We start from the raw sequence: 27,110 nt of genomic DNA on the forward strand, positions 1-27,110 counted from the left end.
CTAACTGCGTTATTTGCCATAGATAATTGGCACAATAACGCAGGGAGCAACCAGCTGTAAAAACGCGGTAAAAACGCAGGTGCAATAATCCTTCACTCTTAAGAAATTTCTTAAGAAAAATCATTTTTCTAGTGTGAACATAGCCTAAAGCACATGAGACGGTGAATATACAAATGATAGAAGGCCTGATAGCCCCACACACACCTTACATGGCTGCATATAGGCATAGTCACAGGAAGGCATAGAGGGCAGATATAAGAAAAGATACACTCCTAGTGAAGCCCCTTAGTGTTTTCACAATAACCCTTTAATGACCACTATAATGTATAATACCAACAAACGTGCCTGCAAATACATTGATACCCTCACACTGTATAATGGCCTCACACAGCCCTCCCACATTGTGTTATGGCCTCACACAGCCCTCCCACACTGTATAATGGTTTCACACAGCCCTCCCACATTGTATAACGATCTCACACAGCCCTCCTACACTGTATAACGGTCTCACACAGCCCTCCCACATTGTATAATGATCTCACACAGCCCTCCCACACTGTATAATGGTTTCACACAGCCCTCCCACATTGTATAACGATCTCACACAGCCCTCCCACATTGTATAATGGCCTCACACAGCCCTCCCACATTGTATAATGATCTCACACAGCCCTCCCACATTGTATAATGGCCTCACACAGTCCTCCTACACTGTATAATGATCTCACACAGCCCTCCCACATTGTATAACGATCTCACACAGCCCTCCTACACTGTATAACGATCTCACACAGCCCTCCTACACTGTATAACGGTCTCACACAGCCCTCCCACATTGTATAACGATCTCACACAGCCCTCCCACATTGTATAATGATCTCACACAGCCCTCCCACATTGTATAATGGCCTCACACAGTCCTCCTACACTGTATAATGATCTCACACAGCCCTCCCACATTGTATAACGATCTCACACAGCCCTCCTACACTGTATAACGATCTCACACAGCCCTCCTACACTGTATAACGGTCTCACACAGCCCTCCCACATTGTATAACGATCTCACACAGCCCTCCCACATTGTATAACGATCTCACACAGCCCTCCCACATTGTATAATGGCCTCACACAGCCCTCCCACATTGTATAATGATCTCACACAGCCCTCCTACACTGTATAACGGTCTCACACAGCCCTCCCACATTGTATAACGATCTCACACAGCCCTCCCACATTGTATAACGATCTCACACAGCCCTCCCACATTGTATAACGATCTCACACAGCCCTCCCACATTGTATAACGATCTCACACAGCCCTCCCACATTGTATAATGATCTCACAGCCCTCCTACACTGTATAATGGCCTCACACAGCCCTCCTACATTGTATAATGATCTCACACAGCCCTCCTACACTGTATAATGGCCTCACACAGCTCTCCCACATTGTATAATGATCTCACACAGCCCTCCTACACTGTATAATGGTCTCACACAGCCCTCCCACAATTGTATAATGATCTCACACAGCCCTCCTACACTGTATAATGATCTCACACAGCCCTCCCACACAGTATAATGGCCTCACACAGCCCTCCCACACTGTATAATGCTCTATACACAGACCTCTCATACTGTATTATGGCCTCACACAGCCCTCCCACACTGTAAAATGTCTATACGCAGACCTCCCACACTATTATGGCCTCACACAGCCCTCCCACACTGTAAAATGTCTATACACAGACCTCCCACACTGTATATTGGCCTCGCACACGCCACCCACACTGTATAATGGCCTCATACAGTCCTCCCACACAGTATAATGTTCTATACACAGCCTTCACATACTGTATATTGGTCAATACACAGCCCTCCCACACTGTATATTGGCCTTGCACAGCTCACCCACATTGTATTATGGCCTCAAACAGCCCTCCCACAATGTATAATGGTTTATACACAGCCCTCTCTATACACAGTCCTCCCAAACAGGATAATGGCCCCACATAGCCTTCCCCAAAAAATAATTTCTACAAAAAATAAAACAATTTAAACTCTTTGTGCACCCTTCCATACATGTACATCATAGCCATGGGTGGGTGTGTATGGATCTCGCTCAGGACCTGTGCCCACTTCATACAGAGGAGTTGCTGGTTAAAATACATACCGTAACAGCAATCACTGGTAGCCATGGTCACTGCTATTTATTTATTTATCACTGATAGCATCATTTACTGTAAGTAGCATGATCGCTGGTGCACATTCCCACTGGCCCCCCACAGCATGACCGCCGGGGACTGATAGATTATGGCACCTGGGAGTTTGCTGAAGACCCCTATCGCTGCCATCTTGGTACTCCTCTGAAGCTCATTTATAGGCTGAGCTTCAAAGGAGACTGCGATTTCTACTATACACTACAGTAATATAGTGTTGCAGTATATAATATAACCTATCACAGGTTAAAGTCCCCCTGGTGGTCTGAAAAATGAGGTAAAATGTTTATAAGGAAAGTATGAGTTTAAATTGCCACATTTTTCCCAGTTTTACAAGGGGCTGCTGATAAGTCTTTGGCTTTACCCAGAAAGAAACGAGATAGGGTGATGAAACTTTACATTTAGTCCACATTATTCCACTGATGTCAACACACTTCTTACATCGGTATTCCAAGTCCTTCGGTTGTGCCTCAAACCAGGCATCCGTAGCATCAGAAATGGTGTGAAATTTGGTACCCTTGAGGTGTTTCTTCAGGTTTAGAAACATGATAGTTGGAGGGAGCTAGATTTGGTGAATAAGGTGGGGGGGTCAACCAGCTGGAAGCCCAGCTCTGCCAGTTTTGCCGTGGTTGCTTGTGCAGTGTGAGCGGAGGCGTTGTCTTGCAGGAATAAGATTCCTTTGCACAGCTTGCCGCCCTTTTTGTCCTTTAGAGCCGCCTTCAATTGGTCTAAAAGTTCGATGTAATAACTTACATTGATGGTGGAACCCTTTTGAAGGTAGTCCACTAGCAGCACGCCCTCCTTATCCCAGAACACAGACACCATAACCTTAGTACATAAGGATAAGGCTGCACATCAAAGTTAGATAATAGTATAATGCTATAAGCATACCGAAAAACATTGAAGCATACAATGAAAAATGCTACTTGCTAACTTGAAAGTGTGAATAATGAATTGCATACCTGCCATGAATATTAGGAAAAAGGAGATATTTAGCAATCGCATTGATCAATGTAACTAAGCTCCAAAACCTCGTCAAGGTATATCTCTATATTGGGGTCCCTAGCTCTATGACCCTAACTGTGTGTCATCTCATTGCAATTAAAAACTGCTATGTGTGGAGAGGGGTAACCAAGGACTTTCTTATATAGGAGATGGAAAAAACATGGCCGAAAGGGGCGGAGCTGTGTTCACATTCAGAAAAAAAACTTCATAATACTAAGGATAACTGAAGGTTTTTTTTTTCCTGAATGTGAACACAGCTCCGCCCCTTTCGGACATGTTTTTTCCATCTCCTATATAAGAAAGTCCTCAGTTACATTGATCAATGCGATTGCTAAATATCTCCTTTTTCCTAATATTCAACTTGCTAACTTGAAAGTGTGAATAATGAAATATTATTCACACTTTCAAGTTAGCAAGTGGCATTTTTCATTGTATGCTTCAATGTTTTTCGGTATGCTTATAGCATTATACTATTATCTAACTTTGATGTGCAGCCTTATCCTTATGTACTATGTATTTTTTTGTCTTGCACTCATAATATATATTAGTGCTCACTTCAGTTATCCTATTTAGTACCATCACCTTAGTGGCTGATTTTTGCACCCTGAACTTCTTTGGACGAGGAGAACCTCCACTCTTTTGACTGCTCCTTGTTTTCAGGGTCATACAAATAAATCCAGGTCTCATATCCATAGTGACCAGTCGATCCAGGTATTTCTTTGCAGTCGGGAAACGCTGACAAATGGACTGGGAAGTTTTCACTCGCATGCTTCTCTGATCTGTTGTCAAATATTTGGGGACCCACTTTGCAGATCGCTTCCTCATGTCCAAATGTTCATGGATAATGACACAAACACGTTCATGGGAAATCCCCATGATGTCTGCTATTGCTTTAGCTGAAATTTGTCGATTCTCCAGGATGAGGTTGTGCACAGCATCGACGATCTCCGGAACAACAACCACTCTCGGTTTTCCAGGACGTTCCTTGGTATTGGTGGTGAAGTGGCCCATTGTAAATTTGGCAACCCAGTTCTTAACTGTGGAATATGAAGGGCATTGATCCCCCAATGTCCGCGACATATCACAATTATTATTTATTATTATAGTACCATTTATTCCATGGCACTTTACATGTGAAAAGGGGTATACATAGTATGGACAAGTACAATAATCATAAAGATAACAATGCACAGACTGGTACAGGAGGAGAGGACCCTGCCCGCGAGGCTCACAGTCTACAAGGGATGAATATCCTTTCGCAGACTTTCCTTGCAGAAACAAGAATTTTATCACTTTTCTGCTGTGAATATCGCATTAGACTCCGCTATTTTGTTTTCCCGCGTGCGTAGAACACTGTTGCCATAAGCAACAAACACAACATTTTGAAAACATATTAGACACAAAAGGCTTTCATGTGATGTAACGTTTGTTACCATAGAAACAAAAAAAGATCACCCAGCCAAAGACTTATCAGCAGTCCCTCGTAACATAAGGAATAAAATAAATAATAAACATTTGATATAGCTGCTTTTATAAAATTCCAGTCTATCAAAATATAAAGTTATTTAAATCTCGATGTCTGCTGAAGACAAAAAATTGAAATGCCTGATTTGCGTTTTCTTTGTCGCTCCTAATTGGGAGACCCAGACAATTGGGTGTATAGCTACTGCCTCCGGAGGCCACACAAAGTACTACACTTAAAAGTGTAAGGCCCCTCCCCTTCTGGCTATACACCCCCCCGTGGGATCACGGGCTCCTCAGTTTTATGCTTTGTGCGAAGGAGGCCAGACATCCACGCATAGCTCCACTGTTTAGTCAGCAGCAGCTGCTGACTATGTCGGATGGAAGAAAAGAGGGCCCATACTAGGGCCCCCAGCATGCTCCCTTCTCACCCCACTTTCTGTCGGCGGTGTTTGTTAAGGTTGAGGTACCCATTGCGGGTACGGAGGCTGGAGCCCACATGCTGATTCCTTCCCCATCCCCATTAGGGCTCTGGGTGAAGTGGGACTTTACCGGTCTCCGGGCACTGAGGCCGTGCTCCATCCACAGCCCCTGGAGGATCTGCTGGATACGGAGCGGAGTTTTCTCAGGGACAAGACCCTGCTCCATCAAGGTACTCCGTGTCCCCGTGCTTATCGCACGCACACTGCAGCATTGCTGGGTGTGTTAGTGCGCCGGGGTAAACAGCGCTGCTGCGCTGGTGCCGTTACTCACTACAGCTCTGCTGAGTGAGGTGACTTCGTACGATCGGCCGATCCGGCCGCTGGGGTCAGTGTTTACTGGTCGCGGCTGGGATTTGTGGTGCGCCGGGGACTTCCGCGCTGGCCGTGCATATATGACGGCCGCACTAGATTACTACAGTCCCCGGCTTTTGCGGCCTAGTTCGTATCGTTCCCGCCCCCGGACCTGCCAGTCAGGAGGAGGGCGGGACGCTGTACAGTCCAGCAGCGTTAAGAGCTGGAGTCTGTTTTACATACTCCAGCCCTCACACTAGGCACAGGGGGACGCAGCTTCCCGCTCTTTTGTTTGGGACGCCCACGGTCCGCCCCTCTTCACAGGACGCCGGCAGCCATTCCTGCCTGCACGCTGAACTGCGGAGGGGAGGCTGGGAGACCCAGACAAGGGATTCTACGATCTCACACCCGCTTTTCAGCGGGCGGTAAGCAGCCCTCAAGGGCTCTCCCCCACTTGTGCCATAGTGTACTTTTGTATTTTGTGCTGGCAATACTTTGCACTGTACAGTCGCTGGTGGTTTTCTGCTATATACCCTCCTTAGATTTCTCAAGGAGATAACAGCATGTCGTCCGCAAAAAGCAAAAGTGCCAAGGCACGGACTTTATATGCTGCTTGTACCGCATGTGGGGCTACTCTACCGGCAGGTTCCACTGACCCCCATTGTGTGCAGTGCTCGGCCCCTGTGGCAATTGCTCAGCCGGGGCCTCTGCTAGAGGTGACCCAGGGAGAACCACGTGTGAATGCTGTCCAGGTGACAGGGACGGAGTTTGCAGCTTTTGCTGACAAATTGTCTATGACTATGTCTAAAATTCTTGAAACATTGCAGTCTAGACCAGTAACTCAGACCATGGGCACTGTTGATCCATTGCCCCCTGGTCCCCCTCAGCTGGACCACTTCCTAGCTCCGGGGGTGTCATATGCACCCCAGGGTGACGGCTCTGACTCGGACGACAGTCCCAGACAACCTAAGCGGGCTCGCTATGAGCGACCCTCAACTTCATCACACTGGTCAGGGTCCCAGCGGGACGACTCTCTGTGTGATGAGGCGGATGTATCTGATCAGGAGTCTGATGCTGGGGCCGCTCTCAATCTAGATACCCCGGATGGTGACGCCATAGTAAATGATCTTATAGCGTCCATCAATAGGATGTTAGACATTTCTCCACCAGCTCCTCTTGCGGAGGAGGCAGCTTCAATATCTTGGCATGGAGTTTCATACTCTCTCAGCGATAGTGAAACTTCCACTGGACAAACAGTGCTCGCTACAGATAGGGGTGCAATCTCTCCTTCAGGGCCAGTCGCACCCCTTGAGGCGCCTCATGCACTTCCTAGGGAAGATGGTAGCAGCAATGGAAGCAGTTCCTTTTGCGCAGTTTCATCTGCGTCCACTACAATGGGACATTCTCCGCCAATGGGACGGGAAGTCGACGTCCCTCGACAGGGAGGTCTCCCTCTCTCAGGCAGCCAAGGAATCTCTCCGGTGGTGGCTTCTTCCCACCTCATTGTCAAAAGGAAAGTCGTTCCTACCCCCATCCTGGGCGGTGGTCACGACAGATGCGAGTCTATCAGGGTGGGGAGCAGTGTTTCTCCACCACAGGGCTCAGGGTACGTGGACTCGGAAAGAGTCCACCCTTCAGATCAATGTTCTGGAGATCAGAGCAGTCTATCTTGCCCTACAAGCCTTCCAACAGTGGCTGGAAGGCAAGCAGATCCGAATTCAGTTGGACAACTCCACAGCGGTGGCATACATCAACCACCAAGGGGGAACACGCAGTCGGCAAGCCTTCCAGGAAGTCCGGCGGATTCTGACGTGGGTGGAAGACACGGCATCCACCATATCCGCCGTTCACATCCCAGGCGTAGAAAACTGGGAAGCAGACTTTCTCAGTCGCCAGGGCATGGACGCAGGGGAATGGTCCCTTCACCCGGACGTGTTTCAGGAGATCTGTCGCCGCTGGGGGATGCCGGACGTCGACCTGATGGCGTCACGGCACAACAACAAGGTCCCGGTTTTCATGGCACGGTCTCACGATCACCGAGCTCTGGCGGCAGACGCCTTAGTTCAAGATTGGTCGCAGTTCCGACTACTGTATGTGTTCCCACCTCTGGCATTGTTACCCAGAGTGCTCCGCAAAATCAGGTCCGACTGCCGCCGCGCCATTCTCGTCGCTCCAGACTGGCCAAGGAGGTCGTGGTACCCAGATCTGTGGCACCTCACGGTAGGCCATCCGTGGGCACTACCAGACCGTCCAGACTTGCTGTCTCAAGGGCCGTTTTTCCATCTGAATTCTGCGGCCCTGAACCTGACTGTGTGGCCATTGAGTCCTGGATCCTAGCGGCCTCAGGTTTATCTCATGAAGTGGTTGCCACCATGAGACAGGCTAGGAAACCATCCTCCGCCAAGATCTACCACAGGACGTGGAGGATATTCCTATCTTGGTGCTCGGCTCAGGGAGTTTCTCCCTGACCTTTTGCATTGCCTACTTTTCTTTCCTTCCTGCAGTCTGGGTTGGAAAAAGGTTTGTCGCTTGGCTCCCTTAAGGGTCAAGTCTCCGCGCTTTCCGTATTTTTTCAGAAACGCCTGGCGCGACTTCCTCAGGTACGCACGTTCCTGCAAGGGTTTGTCATATCGTCCCCCCTTACAAGCGGCCATTGGAGCCCTGGGACCTGAACAAGGTTCTAATTGCTCTCCAAAAGCCGCCTTTCGAGCCTATGAAGGAGGTTTCCCTTTCTCGTCTTTCACAGAAAGTGGCCTTTCTAGTGGCGGTCACGTCTCTTCGGAGAGTGTCCGAGCTGGCGGCGTTATCATGCAGATCTCCATTCCTGGTGTTTCACCAGGACAAGGTAGTTCTGCGTCCAATTCCAAAATTTCTTCCCAAGGTGGTATCTTCCTTTCATCTCAATCAAGATATCACTTTACCGTCTTTGTGTCCGCATCCAGTTCACCAATTTGAAAAAGGTTTGCATTTATTGGATCTGGTGAGAGCACTCAGGATCTACATTTCCCGCACGGCGCCTCTGCGCCGCTCGGATGCACTCTTTGTCCTTGTCGCTGGTCAGCGTAAAGGGTCGCAAGCTTCCAAATCCACCCTTGCGCGTTGGATCAAGGAACCAATTCTTCACACCTACCGTTCTGCTGGGCTTCCGATTCCATCAGGACTGAAAGCCCATTCTACCAGAGCCGTGGGTGCGTCCTGGGCATTACGGCACCAGGCTACGGCTCAGCAGGTGTGCCAGGCGGCTACCTGGTCGAGTCTGCACACTTTTACCAAGCATTATCAGGTGCATACCTACGCTTCGGCGGATGCCGGCCTAGGTAGACAAGTCCTTCAGGCGGCGGTGGCTCACCTGTAGGAAAGGGCTGTTTGACGGCCCTATCACGAGGTATTCTTTTACCCACCCAGGGACTGCTTTTGGACGTCCCAATTGTCTGGGTCTCCCGATTAGGAGCGACAAAGAAGAAGGGAATTTTGTTTACTTACCGTAAATTCCTTTTCTTCTAGCTCCAATTGGGAGACCCAGCACCCGCCCTGTTTTTCTTAGGAAATTTGTTTTTTTTCGGGTGCACATGTTGTTCATGTTGAACAGTTCAGTTCTCCGAGGTTGTTTCTCGGGTTGAATTTGTATTTAAAACAGTTATTGGCTTTCCTCCTTCTTGCTTTTGCACTAAAACTGAGGAGCCCGTGATCCCACGGGGGGGTGTATAGCCAGAAGGGGAGGGGCCTTACACTTTTAAGTGTAGTACTTTGTGTGGCCTCCGGAGGCAGTAGCTATACACCCAATTGTCTGGGTCTCCCAATTGGAGCTAGAAGAAAAGGAATTTACGGTAAGTAAACAAAATTCCCTTCTTTTCAGTCATCACTGTTTCCCCAAAAAATGCAACAAAAACTGATCAATATGTCGTATATACCCCAAAATAGTATGAAAACTACAGGTTTGGACGCAAAAAAAACAGGCCCACAAATAGGTCCATCGATGGGGGGGGGGAAAGTTACAGGTATTCAAAAATGACAATACAAACAAAATTTATTTTTAGAAATTTCAGATTTTTTTCTCACTTCTAAAATATATATATTTTTTAAAATACTCAAGTTTGATATCGCCGTAATCCTACTGACCTGAAGAATCACGTTGCTTGGACATTTTTCCTGTACATTGATCTTCGCAACAACAAACCCCAAAAATCAATGGTGGAATTGCAGTTTTTTTTACAATTTCAGCACACATGGAATTCTTTTCCTGTTTCTCAGTACACAATATGGTAAACTGAATAACATCATTCAAAACTAAAACTCGTTCGCAAAAAACAAGCCTCAATACACCCATATAATCAGAAAAACAAGAAAGTTAGAGCTCCTGGAAGATGGGAGTAGGAGTAGAGGGGGTAGGGAACGAATGAAGAATTTAATTATCCTGAAAGGGATAAAATAGATTTTAGTTGTCCTTTGAACACATAAGAAAAAAACTAGTAAATGTGAAAAACAGACATTTTCCTCCTTTTTTAATTTATTTATACTCGTTAACATTGAAACTGCAATGTCAAGAAGTTAAAGTCATGGAATTATGGAAATCACAGGCTCTATAGACGCGTTATTTATATGCAAATGCAAAAATGGAAACAGAATTTTCTAAATATCTAATTTTATTCAGTATTGAATATGAGTGAAGAGCGCTGAAATCCCCATACTTACGCACTTTGTTTAACATCAGTGAGGCTATTAATGGTTGTCTGAGGAATGTTCTGCCATGCTGAACGTAGTCCAACAAACCATCAAGATCCAACACTAGTAGCTTCCTTTGCATTTGTCCAGCAGTGGCGTCCCAGATGTGCTAGATGGGAAACAAGTCCGGAGACTCTGCAAGACATGATAGCACATTTCGACCACACCGGCTGCTCATAATAACACAAGAAACATGCGTCCTGGTGTTCTCGAATTGAAAAACAGCTCCTCTGACACCTTAGGGTACTTTCACACTTGCGTTAATTACCTTCTGGCACAATCCGCCCTTTTGAAAAACAGCGGAATCCGTTAACGGATTCCACTGTTTCCCATAGACTTGTATGGATGACGGATTGTGCCAAAAGTACCTGCGTTGCTTCCGATGGCCGACGCTACATTGCTTCCGCCGGGCGGAAGGGACGCAGCATGTAACGTTTTTTGAGCGGCGGAGTCCTCTATTTTTCACTGCGCATGCTCATCTTTTTTTTTTTTAATCACAGAAACTTTATTTTGTCTCTCGGTGGCCGAACGTTCAGCTGAGCGCCCGGCAGCCGGCTTTTGAGAGCGCTCAGCTGAGCACCCGGCAGCCAGCTTTTGAAAGCGCTCAGCTGAGCGCCCGGCAGCCGGCTTTTGAGAGTGATCAACTGATCGCCCGGCGGCCGGCTTTTGAGAGCGCTCAGCTGATCGCCCGGCTTCTGTGATCGATCAGCTGATTGCCCGGCGGCCGGCTTCTGTGAACGATCAGCTGAGCGCCCGGCAGCCGGCTTTTGAGAGCGCTCAGCTGATCGCCCGGCGGCCGGCTTCTGTGATCGATCAGCTGATTGCCCGGCGGCCGGCTTCTGTGAACGATCAGCTGAGCGCCCGGCAGCTGGCTTTTGAGAGCGCTCAACTGATCGGCCGGCTTCTGTGATCGATCAGCTGATCGCCCGGTGGCCGGCTTCTGTGAACGATCAGCTGAGCGCCCGGCAGCCGGCTTTTGAGAGCGCTCAGCTGAGCGCCCGGCAGCCGGGTGATCAGCTGATCGTTCACAATAGTCTGCTGCTGGTAAAACTGTAAAGAATAAAAAAAAATTAAAAAAAAGCTTTCTGTTGTTTTGTGCGATCCGTTGCATCTGTTGTGCCATTATATGCAACGCATCCGTTGCATCCGTCACACAACGCAATGCAACGGGTGCCATTCAACGCAAGTGTGAAACTAGCCTTAGAGAAATGACCATAGCACTGAGTCCACAACCATATCAATGTAATGCCGAACTACAGTGTAGTCCACTAATTTGAGCACTACACATTAGGACTTTGTCCATATGTTCTGCCACCTTTCAGACTCTGAGTCTTTCACTACCTGATTTCCATTTAATGCAGTGACCTGCATTTATCGACCTTGAAAAAGGCCAAGTGGCCGAAACGTTGGTCCATGTTGAATGCAATTGGTCTGCGAAAATGTATTACATTTTTTGCGGAATAGCAAGAACTGTTTCATCTTTGCCTTCAGTGTACTGGAGTTTGATATTATTAACTCCATTTGTTTTGCTCCTGTACACCTTATACAATATTTGTGGTTGCAGCAGGATTAATGTATATTATTTCTGTGGTAAAATGCCAGCGACTAAGGCTAAGTTCACACTTCCGTTGTTTTGCATCAGTTACAATCCGTCGCCTAGAGGAATTACGGTATCCTGCAAAATATTTTGCAGGAAGCCTGTTTTTCCCCATAGACTTCTATTAGTGACGGATTGCGACTGATGATGCTGCGTTGCATCCACTGCGTCGCGGTCAGTCGTATTATAACTGACCGCCGGGCGGGAGCAACGCAGCCTGTAACGTTTTTTGAGCAGCGCGATCCGTAGGATTTTGCTGCGCATGATCTCTCTGGCTCCCTGCCCCCGTAACCAGGATAAACATCGGGTAACCAAGCAATGCGCTGTCAGGTTTCCAGGTTTTCCAGTTCTCTTTTGAATGAGCTTGCCCTCAGTTAACATGGAGTTTAAGGTTCTGTTGCCCTACTTCCTGTCCAGCTGCTTAAAAGGCCGCCTCTCAGCCCAGTCCAGTGCCTGAGTATACTGCTTGCTGTGTGCTCCTGCTTTGCTGTTTCTACTTCCTGATTGCCTTGGATTCTCCTGAAACTCTACCGACCGACTCTGGACCATACCCGGTTTTCTTCAAGCTGTGCCCGGACTCCGTCTGCCGTCTTTGATCAGCACTCTGCCCGGTTCGTAACCACTCTGGACAATCATCCCGTACGGACACTCCTGGACTATACCACTTGCCCCTTGTGTACCGGCTGCCGCACATTTAGGCCTTCCAGGGTTGATTGCCGGACAGTCCCTGTACAGGGGTTCGCTCTGGTGGTCTCCCTGGGGGAGTCCGGTGCGTGGCCCCGGGAATCCCCTTCGCTCCGTTTTGTGTGTTGTTTTACTGTGTTTATTCCCGTTGTGTATCTACCGTGGTGACATATTATATAACATCTTGTACCAAGAACTCGTCTCTGTTGTCATTGCCCTAACGCAATCGAAATCCTCAGAACATACAGTAGTATTACATGCGCTTTGGTTAGTTACCCGATATTTACAGTGGTTACGGGTGCAGGGAGCCCGCACTAAGCGGTGTATGCTGGTAACCAAGATAAATATCGGGTAACCAAGCAAAAAGTGCTTTGCTTTTAGTTACCCGATATTTACCCTGGATACAGTGTGCAAGGTGGCCGACACTTCCTCACTCAGCTCCGCCTCCTCCCGCACTCCGCATGTGTACACACACACACTCGCCTGTCCCCAGCCCTGCAGTCCCCGCGGCACTGACGTCCTCAGCTCCACGGCCCCGCTCGGCTCCGCCCCCTCGCGCTCCGCCCCCTCCCGCACTCCGCATGTACACACGCATGTAGACACACACACACACTCACCTGTCCCCAGCCATGCAGACTGCGGCACTGACGTCCTCAGCTCCGCCCCCTCGAACTCCGCCTCCTGCACACAACAGACTCCGACAATGAAATTCTTTTCTTTGTCATCCGTTGTACAACGCATCAGTCACATGCGTCAAGCAACGCATGTGACTGATGCAAAACAACGGAAATGTGAACTTAACCTAAAAAATACACATTTGCTAATATGGTTATTATCCTCGCAAGTTTAATTATTTTGTGACCTTGTTTTGTAAAAGATTAGCCTCAAGTTATTATTTCAGATGTTTAAATATACAGTCATGGTCGAAAGTGTTGGCCCCATTGAAACTGTTCCAGAAAAATAAATGTTTCTCCCAGAAGATTATTGCTCTACCTCGTTTTGTCATACAAATTGAACAGCAAAAAAAAAACCCAGAGGGAAAAAAAACAAACAAATTGGAAATACTTTCACACAAAATCCCCAAATTGGCCCGGAAAAAAACCTCCAAAATTGTTGGCACTCTGAACTTAAAGGGGTGGTTCACATACTGGCCACATTGATATTGTGTTGAGAAACAATGTTTCTCTCAAATATGTTGTGTTGCTAATAGTGCCTCTGAGCGGCACTATTGTGGTCCGCTCACAACCCTTCACATGACCCCCCCAAGACTCTGTGACTTCTGATGTCCGGTGATGTCACATCAACTGAGGCTGGCTGCAGTCTTTCTGAGTGATTGGGCTGTGGGCGGCGTTTCATCGCTTATCACAGCCCAGCGTCAGAGCCCATCATCTCCCTACTGCTTTCCTGCAGAGCGAGCAAGCAGGAATGATGCTGGACTGTGATGAGCGGTGAAACACTGCCCACAACCCAGTGACTCACGGAGACTGGTTCTGCCACGGTGATGTCAGGTCAACAGGAAGTTGACATGACATCACAGGACATGAGAGGTCATGGAGCCAGGGGATCACACAATGGGAATGAGCGGTCCACAATAGCGCTGCTCACGTGCACTATTGGCAACACAAGGTATTTAAGAGAAACCTTGTTTCTCAATATAATATCGATGTGACCAGTAATGAAAAGGGGTGAACCACCTCTTTAATATTGCGTGGCACACCCTTTGGAATAAATAACTGAAATCAATCACTTCCTATAACTACCAACAACCTTCTTACACCTCTCAACTACAATTTTGGACAACTCTTTTTTTTTTTTCAAACTGCTCCAGGTCTTTCATATTTGAAGGTGCCTTTTCCCAACAGTAATTTTAAGATCTCTCCACAGGTGTTGAATGGGATTTAGATCTGGGCTGATTGCTGGCTGCTTTATAATTCCCCAGTGCTTTGTTTCTATCCATTTCTGGGGGCTTCTTGAAGTATGTTTGATGTCATTGTCCTGCTGGAAGACCCATGACCTAGCACACAAACCCAGCTTCTGACACTGGGCATTACATTGTGACCCAAAATCCTTTGTTAACCTTCAGACTTCGTGATGCCTTGCACACAGTCAAGGCACTTTGTGCCACAGGCAGCAAAGCTGTCCCAAAACATATTTGAACCTCCACCATATTTGACTGTAGGTTCTGTGTTCTTTTTTTTGTAGGTCTCATTCCGTTTTCAGTAAAGAATAGAATTATTCGCTTTACTAAAAAGCTCAGTCTTAGTCTCATCTGTCCACAATACGTTTTCCCAGAAGGATTTTGGCTTACTAATACATTTTGACAAACTGCAGTCTAGATTTTTTATGTCTTTGTGTTTGCCGTGGCATCCTCCTGGGTCTCCTGCCATAGCGCTTCATTTCATTCAAATGTCAACGGATAGTTCGCACTAACTCTGACCCTGCAGTACAGTTTGAATATCTTTGGAACTTGATGGAGGCTCCTTATCCACTATCTGGACTATCCTACGTTGCAACCTTACATCAATTTTTCTTTGCCGTCCACGTGCAGGGAGACTGGTTACAGTGTCATGTGTTGCAAACATCTTGATTATTTTGCACTTCGTGAACAAAGGAATTACAAGATCTCTGGAGATGAACTTGTAACCTTGAGATTGTTGATATTTTTCAACAATTTTGGTTCACAAGTCCTCACACAGTTCTTGTCTCCTCTTTCTGTTCACCATGTTTAGTGTGGCACAGACAGAAACACAATTCAAAAATGGATTTGAATGAATGGACCTCGGTCAGAGCTCTCAAAGAATCCCAGATAACAAATTTTCTCCAAAGAAATTTATTTTAAAAGTGCTAAACAAAAGGTTTCCCTTGCCAGTCTATTAAAATTTTAATTAACACTGTTCCTTCAAAAACCCTAACGGAGGGGATTTTCCTGTTCCTTCAAAATTCCTAACGGAGGAGATTTTCCAGCGGACCTATCTGGCAGCACCTCATCTTCCCTAGGAGACAAGACTCCACGTTACATGCACATTTGATTAGCATTCAGGTGAGTGCATCATTTACCTGTAGTGCACTCTCACGTTAAAACACCCACTACACTCAGATCAGCGCCGCAGTTTCTCACCTCCCTTTTACCCTTTTAGGGGGATTGCACTTAATGCAAAGATGGAGTCAACTTCTCCCCTTTTTATTTGGTTTCAGGTGCGATTTTCATGTTGCCCACACCTGTTACTTACCACAGGGGAGTTTGAAAAAGCATCACATGCTAACAACAAAGTTGTTTACCTACAATTTTGTCTACTCCATGTTTTGGGTGTAATTATGTCTAATTTGCCTTTTATTCTCTTTTTTTTTGAGTTGTTCCAATACACACAAAGGAAATAAACGTGTATAACAAGGCATCTCATTGCAATAATTTTCTGGGAGAAATACTTCATTTTCTGGAACAATTTCAAGGGTTCCAAGAGTTTCAACCATAACTGTATTTAATATAATATTTAGGCATATACAGTATAAGGGTTTGTTGAGCCCAAGTGGAGAGACCTGTGGCCGGTCCAGAAATTAAGCTTCATATTTGGACTATAATAGCCAAGATGTCTGAATTTAACCTTTGGGGATTCATGATGCTGCTGTGGTGCACGTGTTGATGGAAAATTTGTCAAGTTATGACGCCACCCCCACTCCTACACATTAGATTATTGTCCATCGACTATTGTCGATGGATTCAGCTGAACTTTAATGTGTAATGTTGATCAAGTATGTCAGATTATGGATTGCTGATCATTTTGTCCTCCAGGAAATAAGCCACCGGCAGAAACAACTGTTGGCGGCTTTCTCATAGAGAATTTAGCAGCATTCTGCCGAACAAGCGCTCCTATGTATGGGGTAGTTGGCAGGTAGCCAAAGCATCATTTGGCCAACAACCATCTCATGTGTATTGTGGCGTTAACAGTTGCCAGCCACCAATCTAGGCTCTAATACAAAGTGCAGCTATGTAGTAGTAATAATGTAATAACAATATATGTGTTAAGAACAATAATGAAGGGTTTTGTGCTTTGTCGAGAACTATATACCAGTGACATAAGGACAGTGACAAGGTAATTGACTCATCTGTTAGCGTGTACATTTCTAGCTATTCCACTAGTGATCACTGTCAGTAGCTTCTATTGTATAATACACTGTATTGTATCTTTACTTTAATTTCAGATTTGTCCTCGCTTCTTATTGTTCACCAGTACTCAGCATAATAGGATCAGTAGCTAATGGCTTAGCTAATGGGAAAGGATTAAGTATCACAGGCACCAGTAAGGATAAATGGTTAGATGTGTGCGGCGCATTGGATTTCAGAAATTGGTTTTGATAGGTGGCAGACATGCAGTATTAATCAGGAGAGTGTGTTTGCTAGAAGTCGACTCAATTTACTGTATGCAACACAATTATTGTCTGCATCTGCTCTGTTATTTGATGGCATATATATACATATATATATATATATATTACAGTTAGGTCCAGAAATATTTGGACAGTGACACAATTTTCGCGAGTTGGGCTCTGCATGCCACCACATTGGATTTGAAATGAAACCTCTACAACAGAATTTAAGTGCAGATTGTAACGTTTAATTTGAAGGTTTGAACAAAAATATCTGATAGAAATTGTAGGAATTGTACACATTTCTTTACAAACACTCCACATTTTAGGAGGTCAAAAGTAATTGGACAAATAAACCAAACCCAAAAAAAATATTTTTATTTTCAATATTTTGTTGCGAATCCTTTGGAGGCAATCACTGCCTTAAGTCTGGAACCCATGGACATCACCAAACGCTGGGTTTCCTCCTTCTTAATGCTTTGCCAGGCCTTTACAGCCGCAGCCTTCAGGTCTTGCTTGTTTGTGGGTCTTTCCGTCTTAAGTCTGGATTTGAGCAAGTGAAATGCATGCTCAATTGGGTTAAGATCTGGTGATTGACTTGGCCATTGCAGAATGTTCCACTTTTTTGCACTCACTCCTGGGTAGCTTTGGCTGTATGTTTGGGGTCATTGTCCATCTGTACTATGAAGCGCCGTCCGATCAACTTTGCGGCATTTGGCTGAATCTGGGCTGAAAGTATATCCCGGTACACTTCAGAATTCATCCGGCTACTCTTGTCTGCTGTTATGTCATCAATAAACACAAGTGACCCAGTGCCATTGAAAGCCATGCATGCCCATGCCATCACGTTGCCTCCACCATGTTTTACAGAGGATGTGGTGTGCCTTGGATCATGTGCCGTTCCCTTTCTTCTCCAAACTTTTTTCTTCCCATCATTATGGTACAGGTTGATCTTGGTCTCATCTGTCCATAGAATACTTTTCCAGAACTGAGCTGGCTTCATGAGGTGTTTTTCAGCAAATTTAACTCTGGCCTGTCTATTTTTGGAATTGATGAAGGGTTTGCATCTAGATGTGAACCCTTTGTATTTACTTTCATGGAGTCTTCTCTTTACTGTTGACTTAGAGACAGATACACCTACTTCACTGAGAGTGTTCTGGACTTCAGTTGATGTTGTGAACGGGTTCTTCTTCACCAAAGAAAGTATGCGGCGATCATCCACCACTGTTGTCATCCGTGGACGCCCAGGCCTTTTTGAGTTCCCAAGCTCACCAGTCAATTCCTTTTTTCTCAGAATGTAGCCGACTGTTGATTTTGCTACTCCAAGCATGTCTGCTATCTCTCTGATGGATTTTTTCTTTTTTTTCAGCCTCAGGATGTTCTGCTTCACCTCAATTGAGAGTTCCTTAGACCGCATGTTGTCTTGTCACAGCAACAGCTTCCAAATGCAAAACCACACACCTGTATTCAACCCCAGACCTTTTAACTACTTCATTGATTACAGGTTAACGAGGGAGACGCCTTCAGAGTTAATTGCAGCCCTTAGAGTCCCTTGTCCAATTACTTTTGGTCCCTTGAAAAAGAGGAGGCTATGCATTACAGAGCTATGATTCCTAAACCCTTTCTCCGATTTGGATGTGAAAACTCTCATATTGCAGCTGGGAGTGTGCACTTTCAGCCCATATTATATATATAATTGTATTTCTGAACATGTTTTTGTAAACAGCTAAAATAACAAAACTTGTGTCACTGTCCAAATATTTCTGGACCTAACTGTATATATATATAGTTGAAACCAGACGTTTACATACACTATCTAAATAGACAAATCTGCATGTTTTTCTCACTATCGACATGAAATCAGAATAAACCTTTTCTGTTTTAGGTCAATCAGGAACCAACATTATTTATATTTGCCAAATGCCAGAATGAAGCCTGCTTTACACGTTGCAATTTCGCATATGATATCGTATGCAATTTGCAACACCCCCATCGTATGTGTGGCATGTTCAATTTGTTGAACGTGCCGCACAAACGGTTAACCCCCGTCACACGTACTTACCCGTCCATACGACCTCGATGTGGGCGGCGAACGTCCACTTCCTGGAGTGGGAGGGACGTTCGGCGTCACATCTATGTCACGCGGCAGCCGGCCAATAGAAGCGGAGGGGCGGAGATGAGCGGGAAGTAAACATCCCACCCACCTCCTTCTTTCCACATTGTCGGCGGAAGCCGCGGACGGAGGTAAGCTGTCGTTCAATGTTCCCGGGGTGTCACACACTGCGATGTGTGCTGCCTCGGGAACATTGCACAACCGCACGTTCAATCTTTGAGGAATGAACGACGTGCATGCGATGAACGGATTTTCGTTCAATCGCAATTGCACGGAGGTTTTACACGCTACAATCATACTTACGATGCCGGATGTGCGTCACTTACGACGTGACCCCTCCGACACATCCTAAGATTTATTGTATCATGTAAAACGGCCTTTATAAGAGAGAAAAAATGTTTTAAGTCATCTTTACTACTTTCTGCTAAGTCAAAAGTTTACACACATTTCATTAGTATTTGGTATTTTTGCCCTTAAACTGTATGACTTGGGTGAAACATATTTGATATCCATATTGGATCTCCTTCCACAAGATTCTCACAATAGTTAGTAGGAATTTGGGCCCATTCCTCCTCACAGAACTGGTGTAACTAATTCATGTTTGTAGGTCCCTTTGCTCGTACCTACCTTTTCAGCTTTGCCCATACATTTTTAATAGGATTGAGATCAGGGCTTTGTGATGGCCACTCCAAAACTTTGACTTTGTTATCCTTAAGTCACTTTGTATCCTGACTTTGTTATCCTTAAGTCACTGGTCATTGTCCATTTGGAAGACCCATTTTCGCCCCAGCTTTAAGTTCGTGGCTGATGTCTTGAGATGTTGCTTCAGTATTGCCACATAATCTTCTTTCCTCATGATGCCATCTATTTTGTGAAGTGCACCAGTCCCTCCTGCAACAAAACAACATGATGCTGCCACCCCTGTGTTTCAGAGTAGGGATGACTTCAAAGCTTCTCCCTTTTTCATGCTAACATAACAATGGTCATTATGCTCAAACAGTTCAATTTTAATTTTGTCAGATCACAAGACATGTCTCGAAAAATTAAGGTCTTTGTTCCTGTGTACATTTGTAAACATTAATCTGGCTTTTTATGTTTCTTTTGGAGTAATGGCTTCTTCCTGTCAGAGTGGCCTTTCAGGCAAAAACACCTGTAAACTCCTTTAAAACCAATTTTTATAAGATCAATTAAAAAAACAATAATACACACCAGTGCAAACACAACACCAAACAAGGTTTTAATAAATACTATTAGTGGGGAGGGGCCCAGGGCAATGTGCCTAATGTTGTTCTTCCTAGCCGCGGAAGTTGGCACCCTAATTAATGTGTTATGGCACCAGAGCTCAACAATGGCTCACCCACAAAACACTATACTAAGCATCTAATTTGTCCTGCTACACTCAGTGAGGGGCAAAATAATACTATACACACCGTGGAAAATCTTAAAATTATATATACAATCGCTAATGTTCTTTGCAGAAGTACATCTGCTTGTTGCTTTTATATATATCAAATGGGGACATAGGTATAACTGCTACATTGCCTCCCAGATAAGTATAGCACATGCAATTTATCAAGGTTCCCCCTTGATGGATACACTAATAAAAGAGCGCACTGGGATCATTAATAGCTGAATGGACAAAGACCCAAAACAATTGTTTACTGATAATCTTGATATTCTCTCTCTTTCTCTCTCTCTCTCTTTTTAAATAGTGTATGTAAACTTCTGGTTTCAAATATATATATATATATATATATATATATATATATATACATATATACATACACTACAGTTCAAAAGGTTAGGGTCACTTAGATATTTCCTTATTTTTGAAAGCTAACATTAAGTTAAATAGAAATACACTCTATACAGTGTTAATGTGGTAAATGACTATTCTAGCTTCAAACGTCTGTTTTTTTTATAGAGGCCCATTTCCAACAACCACCACTCCAGTGTTCTAATGGTACTTTGTGTGTGCTAACTATGTTAGAAGGCTAATAGATGTTTAGAAATCCCTTGTGCAAGTATGTTAGCACAGCTGAAAACAGTTTTGCTGATTAGACAAGCTATAAAACTGACCTTTGTTTGAGCTAGTTGAGAATCTGGAGCATTACATTTGTTGGTTCCATTAAACTCTCAAAATGGCCAGAAAAAGGGAACTTTCATGTGAAACTGGACAGTCTATTCTATTCTTGTTCTTAGAAATGAAGGATATTCCATGCCAGAAATTGCCAAGAAACTGAAGATTTCCTAGAACGGTGTGTACTACTCCCTTCAGAGGAGAGTACAAACAGGCTCTAACCAGAGTAGAAAGAGAAGTGGGAGACCCCACTGCACAACTGAGCAACAAGACAAGTACATTAGAGTCTCTAGTTTGAGAAATCGATGCCTCACAGGTCCTCAACTGGCAGCTTCATTAAATAGTACCCACAAAAAGCCAGTGTCAATGTCTACAGTGAAGAGGCGACTCCAGGATGCTGGCCTTCAGGGCAGAGTGGCAAAGAAAAAGCCATATCTGAGACTGGCTAATAAAAGGAAAAGATTAACATGGGCAAAATGATACAGACATTGGTCAGAAGAAGATTGGAAAAAAAGTGTTATGGACAGACAAATCGAAGTTTGAGGTGTTTGGATCACACAGAAGAACATTTGTGACACACGGAACAACTGAAAAGATAGGTGGAAGAGTGAATGACGCCATCTGTCAAGCATGGTGGAAGTAATGTGATGGTCTGGGGTTGCTTTGGTGCTGGTAAAGTGGGAGATTTGTACAAGGTAAAAGGGATTTTGAATAAGGAAGGCTATAACTCCATTTTGCAATGCCATGCCAGTGAACAGAGCTTGATTGGAGCCAATTTCATCCTACAACAGGTCAATTATCCAAAGCACACCTCCAAATTATGCATGAACTATTTAGGGAAGAAGCAGGCAGCTGGTATTCTATCTGTAATGGAGTGGTCAGCCCAGTCACCGGATCTCAACCCCATTGAGCTGTTGTGGGAGCAGCTTAACCGCATGGTACGCAAAAAGTGCCCATCAAGCCAATCCAACTTGTGGGAGGGGGAAGCATGGGGTGAAATATCTTCAGATTACCTCCACAAATTAACAGCCAGAATGCCAAAGGTCTGCAAAGGAGCATTCTGTGACGAAAGCAAACTTTGAAGGAGGAAATTATTATTTCACGTAAAAATCATTATTTCTAACCTCGTCAATGTCTGGACTATATTTTCTCTTCATTATGAAACTCATTTGATAAATAAAAGTATGATTTTTCATGGAAAAGACAAAATTGTCTGGGTGACCCCAAACTTTTGAACTGTAGTGTATATACAGTCAGGGCCAGAAATATTTGGACAGTGACACAAGTTTTGTTATTTTAGCTGTTTACAAAAACATGTTCAGAAATACAATTATATATTTAATATGGGCTGAAAGTGCACACTCCCAGCTGCAATATGAGAGTTTTCACATCCAAATCGGAGAAAGGGTTTAGGAATCATAGCTCTGTAATGCATAGCCTCCTCTTTTTCAAGGGACCAAAAGTAATTGGACAAGGAACTCTAAGCGCTGCAATTAACTCTGAAGGCGTCTCCCTCGTTAACCTGTAATCAATGAAGTAGTTAAAAGGTCTGGGGTTGATTACAGGTGTGTGGTTTTGCATTTGGAAGCTGTTGCTGTGACCAGACAACATGCGGTCTAAGGAACTCTCAATTGAGGTGAAGCAGAACATCCTGAGGCTGAAAAAAAAGAAAAAATCCATCAGAGAGATAGCAGACATGCTTGGAGTAGCAAAATCAACAGTCGGGTACATTCTGAGAAAAAAGGAATTGACTGGTGAGCTTGGGAACTCAAAAAGGCCTGGGCGTCCACGGATGACAACAGTGGTGGATGATCGCTGCATACTTTCTTTGGTGAAGAAGAACCCGTTCACAACATCAACTGAAGTCCAGAACACTCTCAGTGAAGTAGGTGTATCTGTCTCTAAGTCAACAGTAAAGAGAAGACTCCATGAAAGTAAATACAAAGGGTTCACATCTAGATGCAAACCATTCATCAATTCCAAAAATAGACAGGCCAGAGTTAAATTTGCTGAAAAACACCTCATGAAGCCAGCTCAGTTCTGGAAAAGTATTCTATGGACAGATGAGACAAAGATCAACCTGTACCAGAATGATGGGAAGAAAAAAGTTTGGAGAAGAAAGGGAACAGCACATGATCCAAGGCACACCACATCCTCTGTAAAACATGGTGGAGGCAACGTGATGGCATGGGCATGCATGGCTTTCAATGGCACTGGGTCACTTGTGTTTATTGATGACATAACAGCAGACAAGAGTAGCCGGATGAATTCTGAAGTGTACCGGGATATACTTTCAGCCCAGATTCAGCCAAATGCCGCAAAGTTGATCGGACGGCGCTTCATAGTACAGATGGACAATGACCCCAAGCATACAGCCAAAGCTACCCAGGAGTTCATGAGTGCAAAAAAGTGGAACATTCTGCAATGGCCAAGTCAATCACCAGATCTTAACCCAATTGAGCATGCATTTCACTTGCTCAAATCCAGACTTAAGACGGAAAGACCCACAAACAAGCAAGACCTGAAGGCTGCGGCTGTAAAGGCCTGGCAAAGCATTAAGAAGGAGGAAACCCAGCGTTTGGTGATGTCCATGGGTTCCAGACTTAAGGCAGTGATTGCCTCCAAAGGATTCGCAACAAAATATTGAAAATAAAAATATTTTGTTTGGGTTTGGTTTATTTGTCCAATTACTTTTGACCTCCTAAAATGTGGAGTGTTTGTAAAGAAATGTGTACAATTCCTATCAGATATTTTTGTTCAAACCTTCAAATTAAACATTACAATCTGCACTTGAATTCTGTTGTAGAGGTTTCATTTCAAATCCAATGTGGTGGCATGCAGAGCCCAACTCGCGAAAATTGTGTCACTGTCCAAATATTTCTGGACCTAACTGTATAGTGCAATGAATAAGTATTTATACCAGTGAACTTTGTCACATTTTTTCATGTTACACCCACAAATTTAAATATATTTTATTGGGATTTTATGTGATATTCCACCAGCAAGTATTTGTGAAGTGTTAGGGAATTGTTACATGATTTTCTAAATATATTTTGTGATGTGAATTTGTATTCAGTTCTCTGAGTCAATACTTTGTAGGACCAACTTTTGCTGCAATTTTTGCTGCAAGTCATTTGAAGTCTGTCTCTACCAGCTTTGCATATCTAGAGGATGACATTTTTGCCCATTTTTCTTAGCAAAATAGCTGTAGCTCAGTGAGATTGGATGGAGGCATCTGTGAACATCAAGTTTCAAGTCCTGCCAGAGATTCTCAATGGGACTGAGGTCTGGATAGTGACTGGGTCATTCAAACACACATGAATATGCTTTGGTGTAAACCATCCCTCTCTAGCAGCTCTAGCAGGATGTTTAGGGTTGTTGTCCTGTTGGAAGATGAACCTATGCGCCAGTCTCAGGCCTATCCATGTTTGACAGTGGAGATGGTGTTTTCAGGGTGATGTGCAGTGTTATTTTTCTGCCTCATATAACGTTTTGCATTTAGCCCAAAAAGTTTTACTTTGTTCTCATCTGACCAGAGCACCTTCTTGCACATGCTAGCTGTATCCCCTATATGGCTTTTTGCAAACTGCAAATGGGGCTCCTTATGCCATGCTTTAAAAAATGTCTTCTTCTGAACACTTCCAAAAAGGCCAGATTTTGTTCCAACTTATTTGGAGGCTTGGCAGAGGGAACTGCAGATAAAACAATCTGATTCTGAGAAGGTTAAGATTTACAGTTTATTTTGCAAGATGTCCCTGTCATGCACTGCTCAAGAGAAAAACATCAAACTACTGACTCGCGAGTATAGATGCCCTGAACTTTTGCATAAAATCTATCTGGCGGTCTTGGATCGGTGCTGGAGATGTGGGGTCAGGATTGCCACTATGTTTCATATAAGTTGTTTTTGTCATAGCCTTCCACCATTCTGGTAAGCAATCTTTGACATCTATTTCCAAGTTTTAGGTGTTCGCATACATCCTTCACCTGAGATTGCACTTCTATCGCTGATTCCTGGGTCTAGTTCTCTTGCAAAGAAGAGTATCCTACGATATTTTCTCATGGTAAATTCCCAGACAATGGAGGACCCCCACATTCCCTTCTGTTAGGGAATGGAGAACGGAAATGGACCGTCTGGAATCTCTTATGGCGCATGATAAAGACAGATGGCATCAGGACTCTGCCATTTGGTTTTCCTGGACTTCCTTTAAGGAAGGTCCCAGATTTACATTCTGGCTCGCTAAATGCCTGTCCCCCTGGATGCCCAAGGTAGCTGGTCATATAGAATTGGAGTCCCTGGTTCCTGTTCTGAGTTCCTCATCACTTCTGCTGCTTACCTACCCTCCCACCCTTTTCACCTTTCCCTCTTCCCCCATCGTCCCTTTTTTTTTTTTTTATATTCTATCTTCTATTTTCTGCACTCCTTTTTTCTCCCTCTTTATCTTTGTTTTTTTCTTATGCTTTACCTCTATTCTAATAATTAGCTTGGATTTCTCTGATTAGATCCAGGAGATATTACAACATGCCACTGGCCAGACTCAAAATAAAACTTGTTTATAGGTTAATGTTGTAATAAGATTATAATGTAAAGTTTGTGATTGTTGAAAATGCTGTTTAAACTAATGGCCTATTTGATTAACAAAATTGCAAATGCGAGTCTTTTTTCCATAAGTTTGCAATAATTTGGTTTGAAAATGAATAAAAATCATCATTTGAAAAAATAATTTGTATTACTTGTATTTTTGAATGATTGATTGCACAGTGCTCTGTGAGATGTTCTGAGCTTGGGCTATTTTTTATTTTATTTTTTTAATAACCTAACCCGGCTTTATTCTTCTCCTCAACTTTACCCCAACCGGTCTGGTGTGCTCCATGGTTTTTATGATGTTGTTTGATTCCTAATCTTTTCAAACGTCTGACATTTTCACAGAACAGTTGTAGTTATTCTGAGAATACATTACAAAAAAGGGGGGACTCAATTTACTAATTAGGTAACTTCTAGCGGTAATTGGTCACTCAGGAGTTTAGTTAGGGGTATCAGACTATGGGGGGTTGAATACAAATGCACAACACAATTTCCAGATTTATATTTTTAAAGATTTTAGAAAAACATGTATCATTTCTTTACACTGCACCAGTGCTTGCTACTAGGTTGGTATAGCACATACAATCCAAATAAAATACATTTAAATTTGTTGCTGTAACGTGAAAATAGGTGGACCCTGCATAGCACACTTCAGGAACTATGACTGCGTTGTCCAGTTATCACAGGATCACTGAAGCCTCCGATTGACATTAGTGGAAAGGTGATTGGATAAGCCCATTATTAAAGAAACACCTAATGATGTGGTCGTTCACATCTGATTATTTAATTTTTTTTCCCGACATTTCTGTTTATATATGCCGGTTATCAGGAGTGGTATGGAGCCGCTAAAGCAAAGTAGTTTACTCTAAATGCCTGGTGCTGGCTATATTAGGCTAGAGTTACACTGGCGTATGACAATGCTGAACCTCAGATCTGTGAGTTTTTCCTCAGCCCTAATCGGACTGAGGGAAAAAAAAAAAAAAAACTACAAAACGCAGCATGCTGCAATTGTCTATGAGTCTCGGATCAGTCACACCCATACAAGTCTATGGGTGCGAGTGAAACATCGGACTGCAGTCAGATGAAATCCAAATGCAGTGCAATATACAGTATGCACAGGCTGACAAAAGAGGAGATGGAGAGATTACCCTCTCCTCCGCAGCTGGGATCCGATTACTGGATTGGATCACTGTCGCATGACACTCGTCTCACACTCGCAGCAGAGCCTGAGCTGAGGGTCATTAGAATATGGCATCCGATACTCATGCATCGCATACCATACGCCAGGTTGACTCCAGCCTTATGCAACCAACACCATCCTATAATTGCCATTTTCACAGCTAGCTTTCATCACGGCAGTATAACCCTTAGAAGCCATGGTCTATAGTGACTGCTGCATTTAAGTGGGGGCCACTGTTACACAATTGATCTTTCCCAACACAACTGCAATGAGAGGACACTGGTCACTATACATTAAAGGCAGCTGTAATAACTCCTCTGCACAT

This window comes from Anomaloglossus baeobatrachus, chromosome 2 (genome assembly GCF_048569485.1).
Source record: "Anomaloglossus baeobatrachus isolate aAnoBae1 chromosome 2, aAnoBae1.hap1, whole genome shotgun sequence".
NCBI lineage: Eukaryota > Metazoa > Chordata > Amphibia > Anura > Aromobatidae > Anomaloglossus > Anomaloglossus baeobatrachus.